This window comes from Dipteris shenzhenensis, chromosome 1 (assembly GCF_047967505.1).
Source record: "Dipteris shenzhenensis isolate YYH24624 ecotype China chromosome 1, Dip_SZ_1.0, whole genome shotgun sequence".
Classification (NCBI taxonomy): Eukaryota; Viridiplantae; Streptophyta; class Polypodiopsida; order Gleicheniales; family Dipteridaceae; genus Dipteris; species Dipteris shenzhenensis.
This window is the reverse complement of record NC_141596.1, coordinates 65,192,378-65,217,023: the sequence shown is the minus strand read 5'-3', so window position 1 is coordinate 65,217,023 and position 24,646 is coordinate 65,192,378.

Sequence of the window (24,646 nt, the reverse complement as noted above, 5' to 3'; positions counted from 1 at the left end):
TAGAGGACACGACAGGTCCACTAATATTTTGTGATTGCTGCTGTGAATTCTTTGCAGCATTACCATTTTGTGCATCTACATCATCAATCACATTTATTGGTTTATACCAGCTACTCATCTCATCAAAAACAACATCTCTACTCACTATAAACTTATGAGTAGAAGGGTTATAGCATCTATACCCTTTTTGTTGCAGAGAATAACCAATAAAGATGCACTTCTCAGCTTTTGGATCCAACTTGGATCTCAACTCATCTGGCACATGAACATAGGCAATGCAACCAAAAACTTTCAAATGAGAAATATCTGGTTTCCTACCAGTATACCTCTCCTCTGGCATCATGCCATGTATTGCTACAGTGGGAGTCCTGTTCATTATGTAGCTGTTGTAGCAACTACTTTAGCCTAATAATAATATGGCAGGTCTTTTTCGTTAAGCATGGCACGAGATACCTCTCCAATATGCCTGTTTTTCCTTTCTGCAAGTCCATTTTGTTGAGGGGTATGACTGCATGAATATTGCTGCTTTATGCCATGCTCCTGCAGGAAACTTGCAAACTCATTTGAGAGGTACTCTCCCCCTCCATCTGACCTTAGGCATTTTATTTGCAGGCATGTTTCTTTTTCAACCATAGCTTTAAAAACTTTGAAATGCCCAAACACTTCACTTTTCTTTTTCATAAAATACACCCAAACTTTTCTGCTATAGTCATCAATAAAAGTGACAAAATAATGACATCCTCCAATAGATGCAACTTTAGTAGTGCACACATCAGAGTGAATTAATTCCAATGGCCTCTTACTCTCTTGAACATGTCTAGGAAATGGTTTCCTTGCATGTTTTCCAAATTGGTAGGCTTCACATACCTTATGCATTTCTGCAACCTTGAACTTAGGCAATCCTACAATAATATTTTGGGCCTGCATTAATTTAAGTCGATGTGCATTAACATGACCAATGTGTTTATGCCAGATATCAATATCTGCAACTACACCGGTCCCATGTGCAAACATTGTTGCACTCAATTCAGGCATGTTCGCATCCAACGTAAACATCCTGCCCTTCTTTTTCCCTTCTGCTATCAAGCAACCTTTATTTTTCATATCCTCAATAAAGCATCCATGAGGATTAAATCTAACCTGCAAACCCTGTTCAACCATTTGACCAACGGAAACCTGGTTCTTAGTGATATTCGGGACATGAAGTACATCAAACAGATATTTCTTTTTTCCATCTTGCATAGACAAAGGAATTTTACCAATCTGCACAATAGGATGTGCAGTATCATCACCAGTCTCCACAAATCTTGGTCTTTCCATTTTCCTTGCATCCTGCATCCATTTTGCATGACCTGTCATGTGGTTTGATGCACCTGAGTCAACATACCACACATCATTGCTTTCTTTTGCACTTGTCATAGAATTGGTCATGTGTTGCACCATAAACAGATGCTCATTTCGGTCATCACCCTGTCTACTAGAGGATGCATAATTGCCTTGCTACAATTTTCCAGTCATGATGTCATTCTGCTTTTTATAGCAGTCTTTAACCATATGACCCATTTTACCACAGTAGTAGCATTCAACATTGTTGTTTGCATTTTGGCCTCTCTGCCATCCACCACGACCTCTTTGGCTCCCCCTGCCTCTAAAGTTACCACATCCTCCTCCATGGGACTGGTTTTCTTAAATTTGCTGCTTATTCTAATTTCTACCATGGCCTCCAAATCAGCCTACTCTACCTCTGCCTCTACCTCTTCCAGCATTTGAGTAGAAGACAGATTCTTTTGAAGTTCCTCCTGAAGAAGATGCACCACCATTTCTCTGCTCTTCAGAAATTAGTAGAGCAATCAACTCCTCAAAATCAGGAAAATTCTCAGGGATGGCAATGAATGTCCGGTTTTGTGCATAATCCTTTCCTAGACCATTCAAGGTCACAGAAACTAAATCATCATCTTCCACTGGCGACCCAATAGAAGCAAGTGCATCTGCAATCTTCTTCACCTTCATGTGGTAGTCATTGATGCTCATATTTTCTCTCTGCACATTATGCAACTCCTGCTTGAGATGCATTTTCCTGGCTTGCGTATTTGTGCTATACATTTTTGTCAAAGTATCCCACGCCTCCTTTGGCGTGCTTGCATCCTGAATATGCACAATCATAGAATCTGAAATACTGATAGACAGCCAGTACATAACTTTTTTAGCTCTCTCATGCCAGCCTTTAAATGCTTGCAACTTCTGTTGATTGGGAACATTAGGTATAACTGGTTCTTGTTCAGCTCCAGTAATGAACTCCACATAGCCTTTTCCGTTAAGGAAATTTGTCATTCTAAACTTCCATGCTTGAAAGTTGTTCTTGTCAAGCTTTTCAGTGACAATCTGTGAAAGAGCATCAGACGCCATAACAGAACACTGCAAAATAATCTGTCACTGCAAAAAACGCAACTTCTGCCTCACAAGGGCAAATCTACAAACCTGACAAAAGTGGTATTTGACCACACAGTCACTTCCTAGTGATGATTATGCATCAACCGGCAATAAGAATGATTCTGTCAGTCCTAATATCTCTGCGCACAGGCATACGATGTTATTTCTGCGATAACTTTTCACCGACCTGCAGAACAGTGGTCGCACAACAAAAACAAGGCACTTTCCTGAGTGCCTGCAGAAAACTTCCACCACCAGAATAGGCCCCAAAATGGCCTCGGATCAAAAAAATAATTTCACCGAGGGCTTCGCTCGATCCCGTAGCATACACTACCCTTCCACCACACCGCGAAGGGCATCCCAATCTGAGACAATGCACTCTTGCACTTTCCAGCTGTGCTACTCTTGTACACAAAGGTGGAGGCTGAAAACAGTTTTCTACTTCTTAGTTGTGTAAGCCAAAAGAACTCTAAGTATAAAAAGAATAGGTGAACCCTATATGTGGGTCTCAAACCAAACTCAACTAACGAAGGGTTGCGTACTAACTGAGCCACTAACTAGAGTACATAAAGATAGCTGTCATCCAGCTATTATTCATGGGCAGTGTACCAATCGCATCTGCAACTAACAAGTTGGTAACATAAATGCACAACAGTCACCCTAGCATATCACGAGTAGAGCTCGATATCTCAACATGTGTAGGCATCATGGTTGCGATGGGGACTATCTAGGGTGTGTGTAGGCTTCTTAGTGGATGCTACGATAGAAATTTGTCATGGTTGTGATGGGGACTGTCAGTGGATCTTGCAGAGTATGGTTGGATGGCTTTCTGAGAGCTTGCAGGGTGTGTGTGTTCGATTGAGTTGAGAGCTCATGTTGAAGGGTGTGTGTTCGATTGAGCTGAGAGCTCGTGTTGTATGGTTGTATGGGCAAAGAATTCGGTTTATGTGTCGCAGAGTTTAGTGAGATTAATATTTTCTAGTTGAGGTCTAAGGTTGAGGGGTGCATAGAGTGAAAGAGATAGGAGAGTGAAACACAAATTATGCGCTTTCTTTTAAATCCACGTGGATATGAGCATGGTGATGTTATGTTGTTGATTGTGAGTGTGTTTTTGTTGATTGTCTCGTGTGTAAATGTGTAATAGTTTGTAATGGTTTGATTGCGTGAATCTCATATAGGTCAATCCCCCACATTTCAATTCTCGCAAGTAAAAATAATTTAAAAATAACATGCAATTCTTCAATAGCATGAATCGATGCAATGCCACCAAAACAAGTTGAAAGAATGATTTAATTAATGAAAATAATCACACTAGTGATGCTTCTTAGTTTCAAAAAATCAAACAACGACATGAAAATGTAAATATATGCAATTGTTTTCCTTTTTCTAAGTGTTGTGATGAATTGTATAGTGCATCGATAAATGCCCTTCTTAGTGTTCTATCACTAGTAGCACACAAGTCTAATAGATCAAATTTTGTTGAAACAGATCTTATCCATCCTGAAGCCAAGAGAGACAATGTCCTTGCAACATACAAATCCCCTGTGACTGTGCATGTTTTTAGCCCTTCACTTATAGGTGGTGTCACTTCTCTTCTAAGTTCTTCACCACCCCCTATTGTGAAAACACCTGTAGCTAGCAAGCCATGCCCCAAATGTAAGATTGGTGAAATTGAGGTTTTGGATGAGAAGAAACCGAAATTGGTTGACGTGAAGGAAGAGTACCCACCCTGTGTAGACAATGTCAATGTGCCGGCTCTCCATGAAGCACACAATTGGTGTGGTCCAGAAATTGAGCCAGTAGTGAGGGTTTTGCAAGTTTCGGAGATAGATATGACAATAAAAAATTGTGTATTTGATGGGAAGGTCTTGAATAAATATGGAACATATATGCTCACTAGTGCAAATTATCGAAGATGCTTGAAAGTCGATCTTGTTTGATAGGGTTGGCTTAGGTTTTATAACTTTACACATCGAGCTCTTTTATGGAGAATTTGTGAAGTTCCTAAACATAGGTGAGTATAAGAGAGCAATTTCTCAGTTTGCTCCAAAAACCCGAGGAATGATGGAGGAACCACTGACTATAGCGTTTCCTTCGATCCTTCTACTAGGGTAGAGAGGATAGAACCATTTGGTGTTGTTCCAGAAATCTACCCTCAAGGAACCATCTCTGCCAGTTCAAAGAGAGGTGTAGAAATCTCATAAATAAGGGAGAGGGAAATCAGCTTCCTCTAGCAACCTTGGCTACAATTGTCATAAAGTTAGGTGCTTCATACAAGCAGCAGGATGAATTGATCGTAGGAGATGGAGACCTTCCCGAAGATCTCATAACAGTAAGACCTATGTTTTTTAAGTACATTCACCACTTCTTTTTTGTTTTTTTATCGGTCACTTCACGTTTGTTCTGATAGTGGTTATCTAAGGCGCTTGTTGCTATTTGTGAATGTGCGAAAGCAACTTACCTTTTAGAGCAATCGGCGGTCCGATTATGTTAAAATTGCCAAAAATTTTAAGGTTTTTGGAGAGGCAAAGTTTATATTGCACAATGTTGGTTGTAAGAAGAACATTCAACCTATTGTGCTCAATGTGCTTGATATGACAATAATTGTGCCTATTAAAGACATCACTTGGAGCATATCTTTCACATGTTTTCAACACTCACATCCAACACATCGGTTATGGCAATCAGGTCCAACTACCAAAGTTCTCTTTATGGTCTTTCTATTTTTTTCAAATATAATCAGTAGTGTTTATGTCTTCTTGCGGGATGTTGGCCAGGTTATCGGTACTTTGACAGTGACTAGTGTAAAAAACTCTGCCTTGTACAAGAATGCATGTGGAATTTGCAAGGGAAGAAAAATATCAAGAGATGTTGATAATGTCTTCTACTTGTCTTGCGACAAACCATCTCCCCTCATAAAAATCCCTAAAGTGAAGGTGCTTATAACAACAACTGAAGGAGGATTGATTGATGTCACTTTGAAGGATGCTATTGTGGATAAAGTTTTAAGGCTTCCTCAACCTTTTTTAGAGTTGCTTCATGGAAACACATCTTTGTTGAAATCATATTTGTTCAGCAAGAAAGTCGAAGGATGCTTCCTAATAAACAACTTTGGTTGTGACCGATTTTATTGCTCCTGCTGCCGAGGAAGCCATGTAGACCATGCAATTGCAAGAAGCAGAAGTCTAGCTTTCAAAGCCCATTGAGACATGTTCTCACAAAGTTGCAGTTTGTACATACTGTTTGCTTTACAATAAAGACTTCTGTGGAGTGTTTGCTTTGTTTAATGCAATGTTTGACAACTAGTCAGTTGCAACAAGCAAAGGTGTTGCTTTCAAAGCCCACCGAGACATGTTCTCACAAAGTTCCAGATTGTACATATTTTCTGCTTTACATGAAAACCTTTGTAGAGTGTTTGCTTTTTTGAATGTAATTTTTGACAACTGACTACCTTATGTTGCAAGATTTGAATAGTGTACCTGTCTTATACCCCAAACAATAAAATGATGAACATGATAGCAGAAACCGATGGGTTTCTCGATGTAGAATTCATGCAAAAAATATCCAAATAATAATTGTGTTTTATGGTGCATTTCATATCTTCTTCACTTCCACATATCGCCTCATTCTTTGAAAGCTTCCATATGTGAAAAAGTGAACGCCTTAATAGAATAAAAAAACTTAAGCTTCAATGAGTGGAAAAGCCATTTTTCAAATCCATTGTTTGACAACATTTATCCAGGAGTTCAAGACCTTGAGAGCTATGTCCATTGTATGGAAGGTGAAGGTTTCTCACTTAGCCCTTTTGATTCATTCGCGCTATCCACATTAGTGGCAATATACGCATTTAAAATGGAGTTATTTGTTCAAACAAATAACAAGATTGAAAAACTTTGTGAGTATTGCAATTTTCATAACGGAATCTTAACCATGCAAATCTTGATCCAACAATCACCTATGACCGTTTATCCATATAAATTTTTCAGTCATGTACCAAAAAGAAGACGATGGTCTTCAAACATGGATGAATGCTTAAAAATTTTGGTGCTTGAAGAAGGTCAAACAAAATATACTAGTATGAAAGAATATATGCAAGAAGCTTTTCCCTCTTATAACATATCAGTTTTGACTCTTAGACACAAGGTTCTAAAAATTAAATGAGCAAGAGATGAGATGATTAGTGGAGGCAATCAGCAACTACAAGCTCATAAGGAAGAGGTCTCCTCCTTCACGCCAGATGTCCAAACAAAACGAAGGGAAAGAATTTATATTGACAATAATATTTCCTCCGATAAGTTCTTACAAATGTTTGTGCATTGCTCACATCAAGTAAAAAAATATATCAAAAACATTAAAGACACTCCATCTTATGATTGCTTCTCTTGCGAGAGATTGCTTTTCAAGAAACAAACAATACATCTTAAGAAGGCAACATTTGAATGGATCCAAGGAAGAAGAGAAGATAGCAATGTGGAATTTATGGAGAAGAATTATAGAATATGTTTTGAATGTAAAAAAGCAGTAAAAGGAAACATTCTTCCCAAATTTTTCGTCCCATCAAATGTTTGTTTGAATACATCATTGCCCGCAGTGTGTGAGCTAAATGGCATGGAGGAATGCCTAGTCACACCTAGACTTGCTTTCGCCCAAATAAGAGAAATGACTTTCAACGGCCAAATGGGCATCAATGGAACATAGTGAATGTGTTGGCAGACATGAACAAGATACAACGGGTTTTACCACGGTTCTTAAATGATGATCATGTCGTAATCATGGGAATAAAAAGAAAAATGCAATACAAATCAACATTTGTGATGTGCAAACTTTGACCATAAGCTCTTATGAAAGCATTAAAGGCACTTATAGATACACCATTGTACAAATCTAACAATGTCACAATAAACAACAATTGGTACAAGGATATGCTTGCAGGAGCAACACCACAAACTAATTGCGATGCGGGCAAATGATGAGGGTGGTTTCAATCTTGTGGAAGAAGATGACATAGAAACAGACACATTAGTGCATAATTTGGTTACCACAGAGCAAGTTATAGATTATGAGACACAAGCAATTTATGTGGCCCCATCTGAAAATCAAAGGCCATTAGGTATCTTCAGAGATAAGCATAGCGAAGAGTTGAATTTCCCATCCCTTTTTCTTGGATTCCCAAGAGCAATTAACAATAGCAAACATATTTCGACATAATAAAGTGGTAGACAACTCACTAGTCATGAAAATTTACTCACAACATTGCCAATCTTTTTTTTAAAGTGATAAAGGTTCTAATCCACCAAGTCATGCAATCTATATGGGTGCGCTTAAGGAAAGGTATGCTCAAAAACAAGCTGCTATGTGCACGAAACGTTAAAAGAAACACCAACATCGAGTAAGTATTGAGATCAGGAATTGGATACAGGGACTTTGAAAGCCTACACACTTCCCCTAACCACAAGGAAAATTTACGGAAAGAAGCCTTTGCAATGATGCGTCAGTTGGGGCAACCATGCTTCTTTATTACCTTCTCCTGTGCTGAGAGACTGTGGGAGCCTTTGGTCAACACCCTTAAAACAACATACAACAAAGGAATAATGGAAAACAATCAACTGGTAGATGCAGCAGCTATTATGGAACTAGTAAGACAAAATCCCACCTTGTGCACACGTTACTACATGCACAAACTATAAAATATGATACAGCTACTGCGTAAAGACCACTCCATTGTTGGTAGCATTGTTGATTACTTTTTGTGACAGAATTCCAAACCAGAGGAAGCCAACATGAGCATGGAATATTGTGGGTTGAGGAAGCACCAAAATATGATGTTTTTCTTGCAAAAGATCACTTCTCCCATGTAACATGCAATAAAACAAAGTACCTAGACGACTCGGAAAACACATCAGGCCTGCACACCAACATTGAGATAAAAGAGGGGATGCTAGTAGAGCTTTGCTCTAGCAATATGAACCAGCAAGACGGGTCTTGTGAATGGAGCTGACGGGGTTTTCATGATATCATCAGCACATAATGGAAACAACATAGTTTGGATACTGTTCCCTTCCAAGGATACTGGGACAAGAGCTAGACGGGATAGCATAGACACCTACAAGGAAGGCATTATGTCAGAATGGACACCCATATTCAGGATTGCAAAAGAAGTCCAAGTAGGACCATCAAAAACAAGTATACTTACCTGAGAGCAATTCCCTATACAACCAGCAGTGGCAAGGACAATACATCGCGTGCAAGGTTTGACATTGGAGAGGCTTGCTTTCTCGCCTAGGGGAGTACGTTCACATGGTTTGGCATACATTGCCTTGTCACGTGTAAAAGATATTGGAAACCTATACTTATTGGAACCAATTCAAAATGAAAATTTTCATGTCGATGGAGATGTTCGCACAGAGATGCATAGACTGAGTGACAATGCCGCATGGGTCATAGGAGACGCATTGCAAAGGGGACAGTGACCAAAATAAATAAATCTTGATGACATCTCTAAACACAAGATCGCTATCAAAATACATATTAGACATTAAAGGAATGGCCACTCTAATGGGCTCAAAATTATTTGCCTTCAAGAGACAAAAATAATAAAAAACACGAAAATCTTACCACCGAGATTTAAGATAATTGAAAATTGGGCCAATGCACACTTCTGCAACAGTGCTTGCCAATACATAGTGTTGATAAATATGTAGAGCAAGGAGTGGGAATAATATCCATCATCACATCAATTCAAAACGAATATTTCCAAATATTTAACATTTATAGACCACCGTCACAAAAAAGTAATATGTTCCTGACTTGTTTGGAAAAAATGCTAGTTGACAAAAGAAGTTTAAACATCTCCACGATAGTGTTGGGCGACTTTAATAGAGACATGGTCAAAACATCGACAGCCTCCACTACTAAGTTGGGAGATATAATGCATGCTTTGGGGATGCAACTCCAAATGAATGAACCCACGACAATATATGGTTCCCATTTAGATCACGTTTGGACTAACACTACCTCGGAAAAAATCCTCACCAGAGTTTCACATGCCTACTAGCCAGACCTCTATGTTGTATGCTTACCTCTATGTTGTTTAAGCACACATAGAACCAAAAGAAGTACTTGAAACTACCATAAACTTTGAAGGCCTGCGGGTTCCCCACCTTGTTTTTAATTGGTTGTCCTTCAATGCACTTGTCTTGATGGGGATGTGAGTTTTTGGGCCGTGCAAAGGGTTCTAGGAAGGTCCATAGTTAGAGTGTTAGTTCATTTGGTCATTTGAAGAGAGCTCGTTGTGGTTAGTGTGAGTTAGGTTTAGTTAGTTAATCGTGATATTAGTGTAAGTTAGCATATGTAAGTCCTCTTGTAGTTGTGTGTCCTCTACCGTCCTCCTCTTCACGGCCGCCAGCTTCCACCTCTTGCTCTCTATCTTCTCCTCTAGTAGCCCTCCTCTTCTCTTGCTCTCTTCCTTCTCAGACCGCTTTCTGCGTATCATCCCCCTCCGTACACGATGGCTTCTTTTCTTTCTCTCGCGCTCTGGTGATGGTGCTACTGACCGCTCTTGTTCTCTCTCTCGTTGCTGGCGGCGGCTTCTAAGTTCTGTTATCTGTCCCATTGTGGCGATCTTGTGGATTTAAACTCGGATTATGGTAGTTGGGAGGTAGAATCTGGCGCTGCTCGCTCATTTCCCTACTGCCCCCGCTGTATTTCGGAACGTTTCTGTGTGGCGCCATGATGGGTTTGGTGCCCCAGTCTGTGGGCCTGTACTGTTATAATTTTGGGCTCTTAAATATTGGGGCTGCTCTTCAGCGAATCCATGGCTGCATGTTGGTCCGCCCATCCCGTTGTCTTCTCCGGTGTGTGGTGTGGAGTATTCTGGATTGTGGCTGATGTGGCACCATGACAAGTTCGGTACTCCTTTCTGTGGGCCTATATTGTTAAATTTTTGGGCTGCTCCAGCGAATCCTTGGCTGCATGTTGGGCCGTTGTGTGATATTTGCAATTCTGTTTTAATTATGCAGTTAATGGCCGCCTGTATCGAAGAATAAGGATGAGGAGATCTCCTATCTTCTGTGTTTTTCATAGTAGGTATTTCATTTGAAGCAGTTAATGGCCGCCTCCATTGTGGAAAAGGAGGAAGGATGATAGCTGTTAAATCTACTGTGTTCGTTGATTTTAGAGTAGTTATGCTAAAACCTTCGTCGTCTGGCAACGTATTATGCTAGCTGTTGAGATGAATGCAAGGTATAAATTACATAAACTGGGGGTATGTCGTGTAGCTCAGCCTATCGCTGTGATATACAGTTTTAGGTAGTGTGTGTGCCGTGTGTGCCTTGTGTAGTCATGCATATCTCGTTTTCTTTAAGTTTGCACCTCTATAAAGCTGCATGTGCATCGAAGTGGCTCACAAACCTTTTGCTTCGCATATGTTTCTTGGCGGTTCGCATTTCTGAGATTCAAATATTGTCATGGCTGATTGTGAAGGTTTGTGCCTCTGCGTCCCTATCACGTATTTTCATTTGATCATTAGGCTTTTGTGATCGTGAAAGGCAGTGTCAATCTTCTGTTCGTTATGTACACTGGACAGTTATACGTTTGCTACTCTTGCTGTCCATACGCACTGGGTTTTTCTCAGTTTCGTAGTGTATTGCGTTTCCTTTTAGTCTTTTTGCTTTTTGATGTACCATTTCTGCTTTGATGTGGAAGCACAATGCTTTGATGTGGAGTGTATGCTTCTGTGAAATCTGTGTGTGCCTTCATGTGTTCACCGTTTTAAAGTATAGTGTTGCAGTCTTGCAATACTGTTTCTCTGCAGCAGCTGTAGATGTCCTTCTCTTCTAATGATGTTCAATTAATCTTGTCTGCAATTTCTTGTGCAATCTTATTACAGGATGAACTGTTAATGTGTTTTCTATAATTCACTTCAATATTTGAGCAGCAGAAGCTGTACTTTGTTTTTTCCTAATATTCTATTGTGTATAGAGGTTTTTCATGTTGTTGAGTTAAAGGAAAAGAATTTCTAGCCTCAAGAAAACTCTTCAACATTCGAGCAATCGCGAGCGAAGCGACGGTTCAAGTAAGGACTTCATAAACTTTAACATTATAGTGATGATTTATGTTCAAAAAGGAGCATGCATTGCTTACTTTTATGGTGGTTATCCTCATGATATTGTAAGTAATCAATTATCTTACATGCAAATAATGATTTTTGTAAATGTTTGGCAATGCTTTTGCAAGGGTCAAGGAAGGAGGGGTGGAAGAAAAGGATTAGAGTATGTGTTTTGTTGTGCAATTTTCATTTTCAGGGCAAAAAATAATGGGAGGAGGAGCCTCCAGGGAGGCTTCTCCTGCCAATTTTATTCGGGTCATAACTTGGTCAATTGGACTTCAAATATAGTCATGTTTGTAATCATAACAATTAGAATGATATGAATGAATCCATTTATCATATGCTTGTACATATGTTTCTTTTGTTCAAAGCTAAACCTTATCATACTCTATATATTCTTATGACCATGGATTTTTCTCAGTCCTTGGTTTTCTCCCTCCATCCTAGAGGTGTATACATGGTCATGGACATATGAAGGTGATACAAATTTAGTTATAGCATCATGGTCATGAGGTGATCAATATGTTATTAGCTCCATAGTTTAAACATTTTATTCATGTGATCATTTAATGTACTAAATGGATAAAATCATATGGGTAGCATAAAAATCAATGAGCTACAAATAGTTATTTCTAAGAGATTTTGGTAGAAGCTCGGTGGACTATTGTTGCTTGTATGTAACTCCACAAAACACATGCTAGCTTATAGAATTTGAGTGTCTGCCTCGAGGTGTAGACATTGCAACATTTCCATTTGTATCCATTGAATGATTGTATCCTCTTGGTGTAGACATTGCAACATTTCCCAGTTGTATCCATTGAATGATTGCTAACTTGCATAGATTTATTATTTATTGAATAATAGGTTTTCTCTTTGTATGTTGCCAGTAATTTTCCCTTTGGTATTCATTGAATGACTGTTGACTTGCATGGATTTATGAGTTATCTATTCAGCAACTGAGCAATCCCCAATTTACGGGGCAATCAAATAGCTCACAGGCCAGCCAAAAGGCCAGCTCTCTCAGCCAAACAAATGGCCAGAAAGTCTAGCTGGTCTGGCCGACCAGATTTGGCCGATCAGCTGGTAGGCCCACCGACCAGCTGGCAGGCCCAACCGACCAGCTGGCCGACCAGCTAGGTCTGGCCTATAAAAGGCCTCTGCCCTCACACTTCCTGTGACAGGACAGGACCTGCAGCTGCTCCTCATCTCCTCCATCTTTTGCTGCAGGCCCGCCTGCTCCATCTACCTCTCCTCTCCTCTGCTGCCTCCTCTGCTGCCTCCTCTTTTGCCTCTCCTTCTTGCCTCCTGGCTGCTTCATCCTCTCCTCCAAATCTGTCCCAACTTCTGCTCCTCTGCTCAAATTTGCTCCTCTACTTCAGCTCAGCTCCTGCTCCAGATCTGTCCCATCCTACTCCAGATCTGTCTCCTTCTGCTCCTCTACTTCAGCTCAGCTCCTTCTGCTCCAAATCTGTCCCATCCTACTCCAGATCTGTCTCCTTCTGCTCCTCTTCTCCAGATCAGCTCCTTCTGCTCCAGATCAGCTCCTTTTCTTCATCATATTGCTATTCCAGATAGACTGAAGGTTCCTTTCTCAAAGCATGCTTGTTTCAGCCATTTCCTAGGGCAGCTCCAGCTCCCATCATCCTCGTCATCATTGAGCTACATGGAGGACTGCGTTACGCTCCCTCTGCTGCTATCTTTCCTACTGTCTCTCTACATGGAATCATCTTTCTGATTCACCTCAGCCACGGTCCTTCAGACACGACGGCTCGAGGTTCTTGTATTCAGTTTTTCATATTACCAACAGGCACTATGTTTTCTGAGTTCTGTTCTTCAGTTGTATCTGAGTATTGTCTATTTTCTGATCGCTCTACTGCAAACCCTATGGTTTCTCTATCATTTCTCTACATTATCCAAAAGTAAGTTTATCTTTGCAAGTTGCTAAGAATCATACAAAAAATCATTGAAATAGTGTTATGTAGATTCAACCATTTTTAGTAAAACTTTATTGCTACTATAGTTTTGGACAAATTTTCTCACAAGCTTCGCTCAAACGTAGCCGCTCGATGTTTCAACTTACTCCAAGAAAAACACCTAGCCTAATTGCATTGAATATGCTAGACATAACTATCATCACTCCCTTAAAAGATCCAAATCTCACTATCTATCTGGCGAGGTTTTTCAGCACGCGCATCTAGCAAATTGGTTATGGAAACTAGGTCCAAACTAATAGAAATTGTTTGAAATCCTTACCTATAAATGATATGTATTGCTTCATAACCTTTATTACTAATGAACAATTCTTTTTTTGCATAGGTTGCTGGAGTTCTTTCTGTAACATGCATGAACTTTGTTTTGTACAAGTTCGTGTGTGGTATTTGTAAGGAGAAAAAAATATCAAGGGATTGTGACAAAGTGTTTGCTTTGTTTATGACAAAGTCACCTCTCTTGTTAAAATTCCTAAAGTAAAAGCTCTCATTACAAGCACACAAGAAGCTACTTGAGGTTGTGTTGAAAGACTCCTTAGTGGACAAGGTCCTGCAGCTCCCTCGACCATTTGTGGACTTGCTCAAAGAAAACACACACTTGTTGAATTCATATCTCTTCAACAAGAAAGCTGAAGGGCGTTTTTTGATTAACGTGTTCGATGTTGTGATAGCATATGTTGCTCCCAAGCTCCTAAGTCTTATATCACGCTGCTCACACCTTCTGCATCGACCACACAGTCCAAAGGCTGCATCGACGAAACTCAAGGCAAGGTGACCTACAACTCGACTGGCAACGAGCTCCTTTACTATGAGCCAGCAAGGGCCCGTCCATAGCGCGCTACCAATTGGCTTGGACTTCCAAAGGTCCATAGCAATAGCTGGACTAAGGCTCCAACAACAGCACTACTATAGTCGACAACCCAGGCGGCCATAGCAGACATGAAGACCTATCTAAGGCCCTCGATGGTGTAATATCTTCAAATGCCTCCTATGCCTCGGTTGTTGCTTGCAATGTAAGGTGCATCATTGATGTGCATAAGCTAAGCCTTGCCTCCTACAACTAAGCTCCACGCTACATGACTACGCCATCACCTTCAAAGCTCCTCTAATAGCCAACGCCTCTGACTGGAGCCCTCTATCAAAGACGGCCAGCAACTCCATGCAAGCCGATAGGAGTGATCCTGTGCTCATTACGGGCTCCTATGCTCTTTGAGCCATTTTCCATGGAAGACGATTCGACGCCCTATGCAGCATCTCCAACAACATAGCAAAGCCTCCTGAATAATGGCCTTTGCCACGTAGCACCAATGCCAAAACGACCCATTCGGGCGGCTACTCCTCTACACCCACAGCCACGGGCTGCCTCACAATGGACCAGTGCATAGAGCCTTCTTCAGCTCTCGACCAGTAGCCAAGCTCCTGAGGTGCAACATCTCTAGCACAGCGCTCTAGTGCCACACAGCTAGCGCCAGGACTCGACTACCCTCTAAGACTCACGACCTGCAAACGCTCCATTCCATCAGCTTGCAGCAATGATCTCTTGGGGAGGAAAGGATGCAACGCGTACATGGGCGACTCTTTCAAAGTGCCAACACCTGCACGACAGACCCTACACTCAAAAGACTCCACCAAACAAAGCTTCAAGCTCACCATAGTCACACCACAGTCATCGTAACAGAATCTCTGTAGATTCCAACGGAATCCATAAGATTCCGTCTTTGCTCTATATGTGACACGTGGTGCAATATCAATCCACCTTATCCTCAAGGATTGATAGGGTTAGTTAGCATAACCCAGGTTTGATTAACCCGATCAGGTTGGGTCACCACAGCTTGGTTAGCCTTTTTGACATGTGGCACATGCCACATTAGCCTTATCCTCCACATCATCTGACACATGGTAGATCTTATCTCCACTACCACATCACCCCATCTTAACACGTCACCCGCATAGGTGGACCTTATCCACTTGTCATCACTGCCATGTGGGCAAGTCCAATCATAGGTGTCACGTCAACATTCCACCTTCGCAATCAAAGTCAAAGTGCCATGTCATCAAGGTTGACCAATCAACTACCACATCACCTTGTCCAATCAACAGTGCCATGTGGCACACAGACCCTCTGTAGGCACACACAGTGCTTCACAGGCACTTCATGTGACCGCACCTACCACCTCAACACAAGGCTCTACAAGCACACCTCTTGCTAGGCACAATGCCACATCGTCATTACATGTGACTCACAATGACACATCATCATTGAGCACCATTTGCACTCCTTTTGCCCCTCCACCTAGATCAAGTCGTATCTCTTGATCTAGGAAGAATTTGAGGGCACTCCAAAAAGGAAAGTCGTTCGTTTTTTTGTGCTCTACGTGCTCGTTACATCATGCACACATTTTGGTGCAAGTTACACTCACATTTTTAGCCTCTCTAACAAAACCACTTCTTACATGCACATCAGCCTCTACATCAATGCATCTGACCCATCACTTAAAAAGAACAAAAGAAAAGGAATTATTTGATGTTTTTTATTTGATCGACGATTGGTATATAGATCTATATCAGAGTAGACTAGATCGCCATTGAGGGGATGCTTTGAATTTCCCCAAGTAAAATTTCAATACTGGAAGAACTTCAGTCAATCGTACTTGGTGAAGAACTCAATACTCAGGCCATTCAAGCATGAAAAGCTCATTCTAATGATCAGGCATTCACAGCTTCAGACAGAAGTAGAGTAGAGGCAGAGGCAGAGGTAGATCATATCAGAGAAGTGGTAGATCAATCACTATGAAAGAGATTGCCACTAAAAGTAGTACGACTAAGGCGGTCAATCCAACAGTAATCGAGGGAATTTCCACGGCAGAGGAAATCATCGTAGTGGACATTCTAGTCTCAGAGTCATTTTGCAAATGAACATGGGAATATGTTTCTTGCAAGCGAGGAAATGCAATAGATTGATACAGTGTATCTAGACACACTAATTACAATCCCAAAGAGGATTTCAACTATCAAGTTGACCAAGCGGAATAGGATCCTTGGTATATCAATAGCGGTGCATCATCTCACATGACAAATCATCAGGAATGGTTCACAGAGATGAAACCATTAGAAGGTAAGAAAAATGTCATCCACACAGCAAACAATACACTGAATCCAGTTCGAGGGACAGGTGTTATCCCCATGAACAATTTTACTGGTACAAAAGGATTGGTGAAAGATGTGCTCTATGTTCCAAAGCTCAGCAAGAACCTTTTGTCAATAGGTCAAATGACGGAACACAATTATCCAGTCATCTTCAACAGAGATGAATGCACTATCAGAGACAAATCCAAAAGATGTCAGCTAGTAGCAAAAGGTGTCAAGGAAGGACGCTTATATAGAATGCTAGCTACAGTACCAGAAAAGCATGCCATGTCAGCTCAACCACAACAGATGCCACTATCTGCAAAATGGCATAAGAGATATGGTCATGTCAACTTCAAGTACTTGTTAGATCTCAGGAATTAGAATATGGCAATTGGGATTCCTAAGCTAAAGTTTCGTGGAAAACTTTGCGAAGCTTGCTGCTTCGATAAACAAAAGCGAACCAACTTTGTCTAAAGTACCTCTGGTGCACGAGGTATTCTTGATTTGATTCATACAAATGTATGGGGTTATGCCTAGACCCGCAACATCAATGGTTCACTTTACTACTTGACTTTCATCGACAACTATAGCAAATATTGTTGGGTCTACTTTCTAAAAGAAAAATCTGAAGTGTTTTCTAGATTTCAAGGATTCAAAGCCATGGTAGAAAACCAGACATGCAGAAAGATCAAAGTCATGAGATCAGATAGAGGAGGTGAATAAATGTCTTCAGCATTCATGAACTTCTGCAAAAATCACGGCATACGAAGATAATTCACATGTGCAGATACTTCTCAACAGAATGCAAGAGCTAAAAGGAAGAATGGGACTTTAGCAGACAGTGTTAGAGCAATGCTTAGTGAGAAACATCTTCCGAATCAGTATTGGGCAGAAGCAATAGCCACTGCAAACTATTTGCTTAATCGGCTTCCTACCGAACCGATACAAGGTATGACTCCTTATGAAGCATTCACTGGACACAAGCCGAACATTGGACATCTTTGCATATTTGGTTGCATAGCATATGCCCACATACATGATAATCATCGTAGGAAATTAGATGCAAAGTCACACAAATGCATCATGGTTGGCTATAGTGAAGAAAGCAAAGCATACAAGTTGTATGATCCCATCAACTGCAAAGTCATTATCTCCAGAGATGTAATCTTTGATGAGGAATCAGAATGGAAAACCTCACCTACACAGGAGATAGAAGCATTGACTTCACAGTCATCTACAAAACAAGTTGATGTGAAGAAGAGCAAGAATTGCCAGCAACACCCCAAGCGGAGCCATGTGCAACAGCTCACACGGTCTACTAGGGAAAGTAGATCTCCAGCCAGATTGACATATGCTCAAAAAGGCAAAGCAATTCAGGTTGAAACAACCAACTATGCTCTTATGACTACCATCATGGCTACAGAAGAGCTAGTGTATTTTGAAGATGCATCAGACAAGCCAGAATGGCAAACTGCTATGAATAAAGAAATGGATGCTTTGTATAAGAATAATACTTGGGAATTATGCGACCTTCCATTAGGAAAGAAGGCCATAGCAAACAAATGGATATACAAAGTGAAGTACAATCCAGATGGCAGTATTCAAAGATACAAAGCCAGACTAGTTGCAAAAGGATTTGCACAGCAATATGATCAGGACTATGATGAGACTTATGCTCCAGTAGCAAAGATGGATTCCATATGGTTCTTGATATCACTAGCGATACTCAGTAAATGGAATGTGTACCAACTCGATGTCAAGAATGCATTTCTCAATGGTTACCTAAACGAGGAAGTCTACATGCAACAACCAACAGGTTATGTTTGAACCAGGAAAGAAGAATAAGGTTTGCTATCTTAAGAAAAGTCTCTATGGCTTAAAGCAAGTGCCCAGAAGATGGTACAGCAGAATCGATAAGTATTTTGCTGATCTAGGATACATGAAGTCCAGTGTAAATCATACTCTCTACTACAAAGCTCAAGGGGAAGACATTACTATTGCACTTTTGTACGTAGATGATCTGATTGTGACAGGAAGCAAGGGTAGCTTTATTAAAAAACGAAAACAAGACTTATCTGTAGAGTTCAACATGAAAGATCTTGGACTTATGCACTATTGTCTTGGAATAAATGTTTGGAGAGATTCAGATAGCACATTTATGAATTAGCTCAAGTATATTGACAGTCTCCTGAAGAAGTTTCATATGGCAGATTACAAGATTGCAGCCAGTCCCATGGAACAGAGTTTGAAACTTACTAAAGATTCAGAAAAGCCTACAGTCAATGACAGATACTACAGGCAGCTCAGCAGAACTCTTATATATCTGAATATCACTCGGCCAGATATCTGTTATGCAGTAAGCTCACTAGCACAGTTTATGGCAAATCCAAAATAGTCTCACTGGAATGCAGGCTGCAGCCAAAAGAGTCTTGAGATACATCAGAGGTACAAGACAGTTTGGAATAGAATACAGAGGAAGTCATCCACAGTTGCATGGATATTGTGACAATGACTATGTCGAAGATCATGAGACCAAGAGATCGACATAGGGATATGCATTTTTCCTTGGTCAAGGTGCTATATCATGGTTGTCAAACAAACAACCAACTGTTTCTTTATCTTCGACTGAAGCAAAATATAGAGCACCCACTACAGGTGCATGTGAGGCTATATGGCTCAAAAGAGTAGTGTCAGAAACAGATTACTTTGATGAGTCAAAGCTAACAACAATATACTGTGATAATCAATCGGCTCAAGCATTGGCCAAGAATCCAGTATATTACTCCAGGACAAAGCACATTGATGTCAGAGAGCACTTCATCAGAGAAAGAGTGTTACTTAGTGACATCACACTGCAGTATTATGATAGCAAAGAAAATGTTGCAGACATCTTTACCAAACCACTTGGTAAAGAGCTATTCGAGAAACACTGACTAGCTCTTGGTTTGACACAGAGGAAGGACATTCCCATTAAAGGGGTGTGATGGAATGTAATGCTCAGTCCTTCTTCGATTCCCCAGAATCATCATCTTGAGAGAAGGCCTACTTCATGATGTTGATCTTGAGGGAAGGTGTTGAGAGTTCACGCTCAACATCATGTGATCACGTGTGCATAGCGCCATCATGTGATCATATGTGCATAGCACTAACCCAATAGAGTGCTATAAAGGAAAGGGTTAGATCCCCTAACCCTAACCCTGAATGGTTTTTATATATTCTACATTTTCAACTAAATCTAGTGTACAATTAATCATTTTTTATGTGCTCTCTAACTGTGCCCTCTCTCCTCATCTCCACTCTTCTCCTCTCCCCTCTTCATATTTTGTCACAAGAAACTTTCATTTGTCAAATATCATGGAGAATCAAACCTCATTCGCTATCAGGGTAAAGTTTGTTTCCCTCTTTAATTCTTGAATACTTTTGTTGCACATCCTAAACTTAATCATGCACTAAATTAGTGAAAGGTAGTTGTCATTCCCTAAGCTCAAGGTAGAGAGATCTTGCATGGATGCACCAACCCTATTATGTGAGAAAACCCAATAGATTGATTCTGAACATTCTCCATAAAAAGAGTGGGAGTGAGGTGTTGCTACTATTTCAACTTCAATATACCAAAACTCTACCAAAATCTAATCTACTAAAGCACCTTTATCCATATTACCATCAACATACCTTTCTCATCACAATGGTGTAGCCATTGTAGGGTTTTCTTTTAGGGAGCTCCTACTTGATGCCTTTCCTCACCTTTTGGAGGAGGTTGTCAAAGTGAGGGATCAAGGAGGATTAAAGCACCAAAAGAGAGACATAGGGTAGCAAACACTCAATCTATTGCAATATGTGTACTCAACAATACATGATAGGCTTCTTATATAGAGAGAGCCTTTAGAATAGTCAAACCATGTGGGATCCTCTGATCCACATCTCTCCTTGTGGATATACTCAATCCACATCTCCAGATCATGTAGTTCACATCCTAGGGTGGCTACTTTGATTCTTTCCTATACCATACCTTCGCCTCTAATTATGTGCTCATGGCACCACAACTCTCAACACCTCCCCTTGGTGCCATGATCCTTTGGCTACTGCAAGGTGGTCAGATGTGAGTTACAAGATCAAGTCCTCCCCTGGGTGCTTACATGGCTACTCTCAGGTGGTCAGGTTTGATTTACAAACATATGGGCTGAAGGTGGCAAGGATGTTTCTTCTCAATACATGTTCTTGTCATTTGTGCTTATGGCTTGATGATGACTCCATGTAGTTGATTTACTAGTTCTTCAATCTAAAATCTTCTTCCTTGCATCCTAGTTCCTTGCAATGGTGTCGCTTTGGTTTGTTCTTCAGTCTACAGTCACTTTGATAGTGACCCATCCTTCCGCAATGGTAGCACTTCGTTGATGTTTTACTGAACAATGCTTGTTCTTCATTATAGTTGTTGCATGTTGATGTAGATGTTGATGTCGATGTCGATGCCTTCAACTCTCTTTCTTTTTCAAGAAGAGAGGATACTCACTCCCCAAACTTGGGATCTGGAGATTCTTCCAAGTGGTTGTCAGTGCACTATACAGAAGGTGCTTGGATGACCGTAGCTTGGAAGTTGCTCAGGTGGGTCACTGAAGATGCCAAGACTCCTAGGCTTTAGCCATCCCTACCTTCTCCAAGCTCAGCATTGCTCCATCTAGCCAGCTCTTGCACAGACTATGGTGGGCTGGAGGCTTTGTAAAGCATGCATATGTAGTCGTTTGCATGAAGTCGTTTAGGGTCTCTCCTCATAGGTCGCGATGAAGGAGTCAAGAGTAGAAAGCCGAGTCGGAGCTTGTTGTAGCAGGTCCTTTGTTGTATTGGAGCGATATTGTAGCAGGGCCTTTGCTACCTGAGTCGAGATGTAGTCAGAGCTTCAACTGCATGGAGCAGTGGGTCGATAAGTGGCTTTCAGTCGGTTACAGTAGAAGCTGCTTCACAAAGCCCTTCAATGATACTCTCTCCCTCTCTCAAACAGCATGAATGAAAGTGCTCTCTCTCACACAATATCTCAACCAAATGCCTTTGGAAGAATTCTCACCTAAAGAGAGAGAATGAATAGAATTCACTATCACTCAACGAACGGAAATATCTTTCAATAAAATGGATGGAAATGAACTCTCACGAAGAACACTCAAGAGAACTCTCAAACTCTCGATCACTCTCACTCTCTCAAGAATCGCAATGCCTCAGCGAAAGCCAAGGGAGCTCTGATACAATGTCAAAGTGAGGGATCAAGGAGGATCAAAGCACCACAAGAGAGACATAGGGTAGCAAACACTCAATCTATTGCAATATGTGTACTTAACAATTATGATAGGCTTCTTATATAGAGAGAGCCTTTAGAATAGTCAAACCATGTGGGATCCTCTAATCCACATCTCTCCTTGTGGATATACTCAATCCACATCTCCACATCATGTAGTCCACATCCTAGGGTGGCTACTTTGATTCTTTCCTATACCATACCTTAGCCTCTAATTATGTGCTCATGGCCCCACAACTCTCAATAGAGGTCAAAGGGCGATTGCAAGGATTGAACGTTAGAATTTTGTTGGGTTGTGATTACACCATAATTGTCAGATTATTTTACCCATAGGAGAAAGATGTCCATCAGAGGGGCTTCTTCTATTTTCTCACAAGAATCTTCAAGGCCTATGTATTGGGACTCCATGTCCATAGGAAAAGGATGTCCATTAGAGGGGCTCCTCCTATCCCCTCACAATAATCTTCAAGGATTTTGTTAAGAGACTCCATGTCAAAGGAGTCACCATGAACCTTCTAGGTAGAGTGGCAAATAGGATTTTAGATCAGCTCCTCATTGAATATATGAATCCCATAGGCAACATTGATCATTTGGTAGGACATTGGTTTAATCGACGAGAAATCTTGAAAGTAAGGAGAAGAGAGGAGGAAACACAATGGGCAAGAACAATATATAAAGAAGGGGTTGAATTGCACGATGCAATAGAATACCATGACCATAACATGAATGCTATAGGTAGATAGAATAGTGTTGAGGAGACCAATGGAGTGGTCAAGAAGAGGCACAAAGGGGATGGACATGCGATGGTGGTCATGCACTATGGAGTAATTGAAACTACATGGGGAGAATTCTAGAGGTGAGGGGAAGGGATAATTGTTGAGAGACCACACTCAATATCATGTGATTACATATGCATAGCACTAACACATATAAAGTGCTATAAAGGAAAGGGTTAGATGCCCTAACCCTAACCCTAAATGGGTTTGTATATATTCTACATTTTCAACTAAATCTAGTGTACAGTTAGTCATCAGTGTGGTGTGCCCTCTCTCCTCATCTTCACTCTTCTCCTCTCCCCTCTTCATATTTTGTCATGGTATTAGAGCTCCGTTGCCTTCCGCTGAGGCATTGCGACCCTTGAGAATGAGAGAGATTGAGAGATTGAGAGTTCTCTTGAGTGTTCTCCATGAGAGTTCACTTCCATTGAGAGATTTTTATCCATTTGATTGAAAGATATTTCCGTTCTATCATTGAGAGTTCTTCATTCTCTTGAGAGATTGTGAGAACTCATTTCGTGAGAGAGAGAATCGTGAGAGAGAGATTTCTATTTATTTCCATTACTCAGAGATTGTGAGAGAGAGATTCTTACTTTGGAAGAGGAAACCCTGCCTTTGAAAGTAAAAGAGAGAGATTTTTTTTCTTTTTGGAGTGATTCTTGAGAGAGAGCTTTCAAAGCTCTAATTTATAGGGACATCCGTATGCTCCAGCAAAGAGTGGGTGGAGAGAACGCTATTATATAGCTCCACAACAGAGGGGATGGATAAACAATGAAGCCAAGCTTCGTCTTCTTATTGTCATCCACAAACAACCACTCAAGGAGTAAATATCCAAGCCCAGACCCTATTCCACCTCTAAGAGCATTAAAGACTAGGAATCCTTGAAGGCCTATGCAATTGTTTGCCAGTTTGTGGATCCGATCAATGACCTTATCCAATACTCCTAGCAATGTGCTCTAGCTTCAAAGCCATATGGGTAGCCAAGCTCCCAGCACATAGGCTCTCTCAACATGCATTTTCAACTAGCGAGACCAGAATGCATTAAGAATACCTCATGCTATCTCCTCTTCAACGTCAACTATCTCCTCTTCAACAACAAACTACCAACGGTCCATAGAAAGTGGCTCCTTGGCGGCTAGCCCTCTGATAACCCGAACTCCACCAAAGTGCGAATGATGAGCAACATAGAAGTTTTAGGATCTCCTGAGTCCACCGAAACTGATAGATCTGCAAATGGTTACTCCAAACTTGAGTTCCAACACCCGGGCAGAAAAACGTAGGAACTGACACAGTGAGTCAGAAATCCAATGAAATTATCCCAGATTCAAGAATAAAGGTGTTTCCAAGCTCCTGAAGTGAAGTGGACACCAAAAGCAAGTAATAGTTGCCTCTACAAGTCAATGCGGAGTCTCTGTCGTCGAGCGGAACAGGAAAAAGCTTTAAAAACGACTTTTTCTTTGAAAACACTTAACAGGCTCTCAAAACCACTTCGCAAAACCAAAGTGACTTTTCCAAAGGTTCCTCCAAGGTCTCTGCATACTCGGATGCAAGTAAAGTCACCCACAAAGCTTCCCATAGAGCTTCTCCTTCCTCCCACAGAGCTACTAAGCTTCCAGGCATTCACGCACGCTCAGCTAGATCACTCGAGCTCTGATACCAGTTGAGAGTGCTCTCAACGGAAGTGGAACAGAAGAGGGAGAGAGAGAGATAGAGAGCCACACAAGTTTTGGTGGGTGCAAAACCACCCTAATCTTCTTTTTCATTCATTTATATATGTATTTGAGTATTGTACATAACCGGGGTAAAGGCACAATGACCTTTAACCCCCACACTAAGGAGGCTCAAAGCGCACTAAATAAGACATGAGAGGGAGATAGCAAATCTATATCTCTTGCAATGTGTTCTCAACAATACATGATAGGCCTCTTATAGA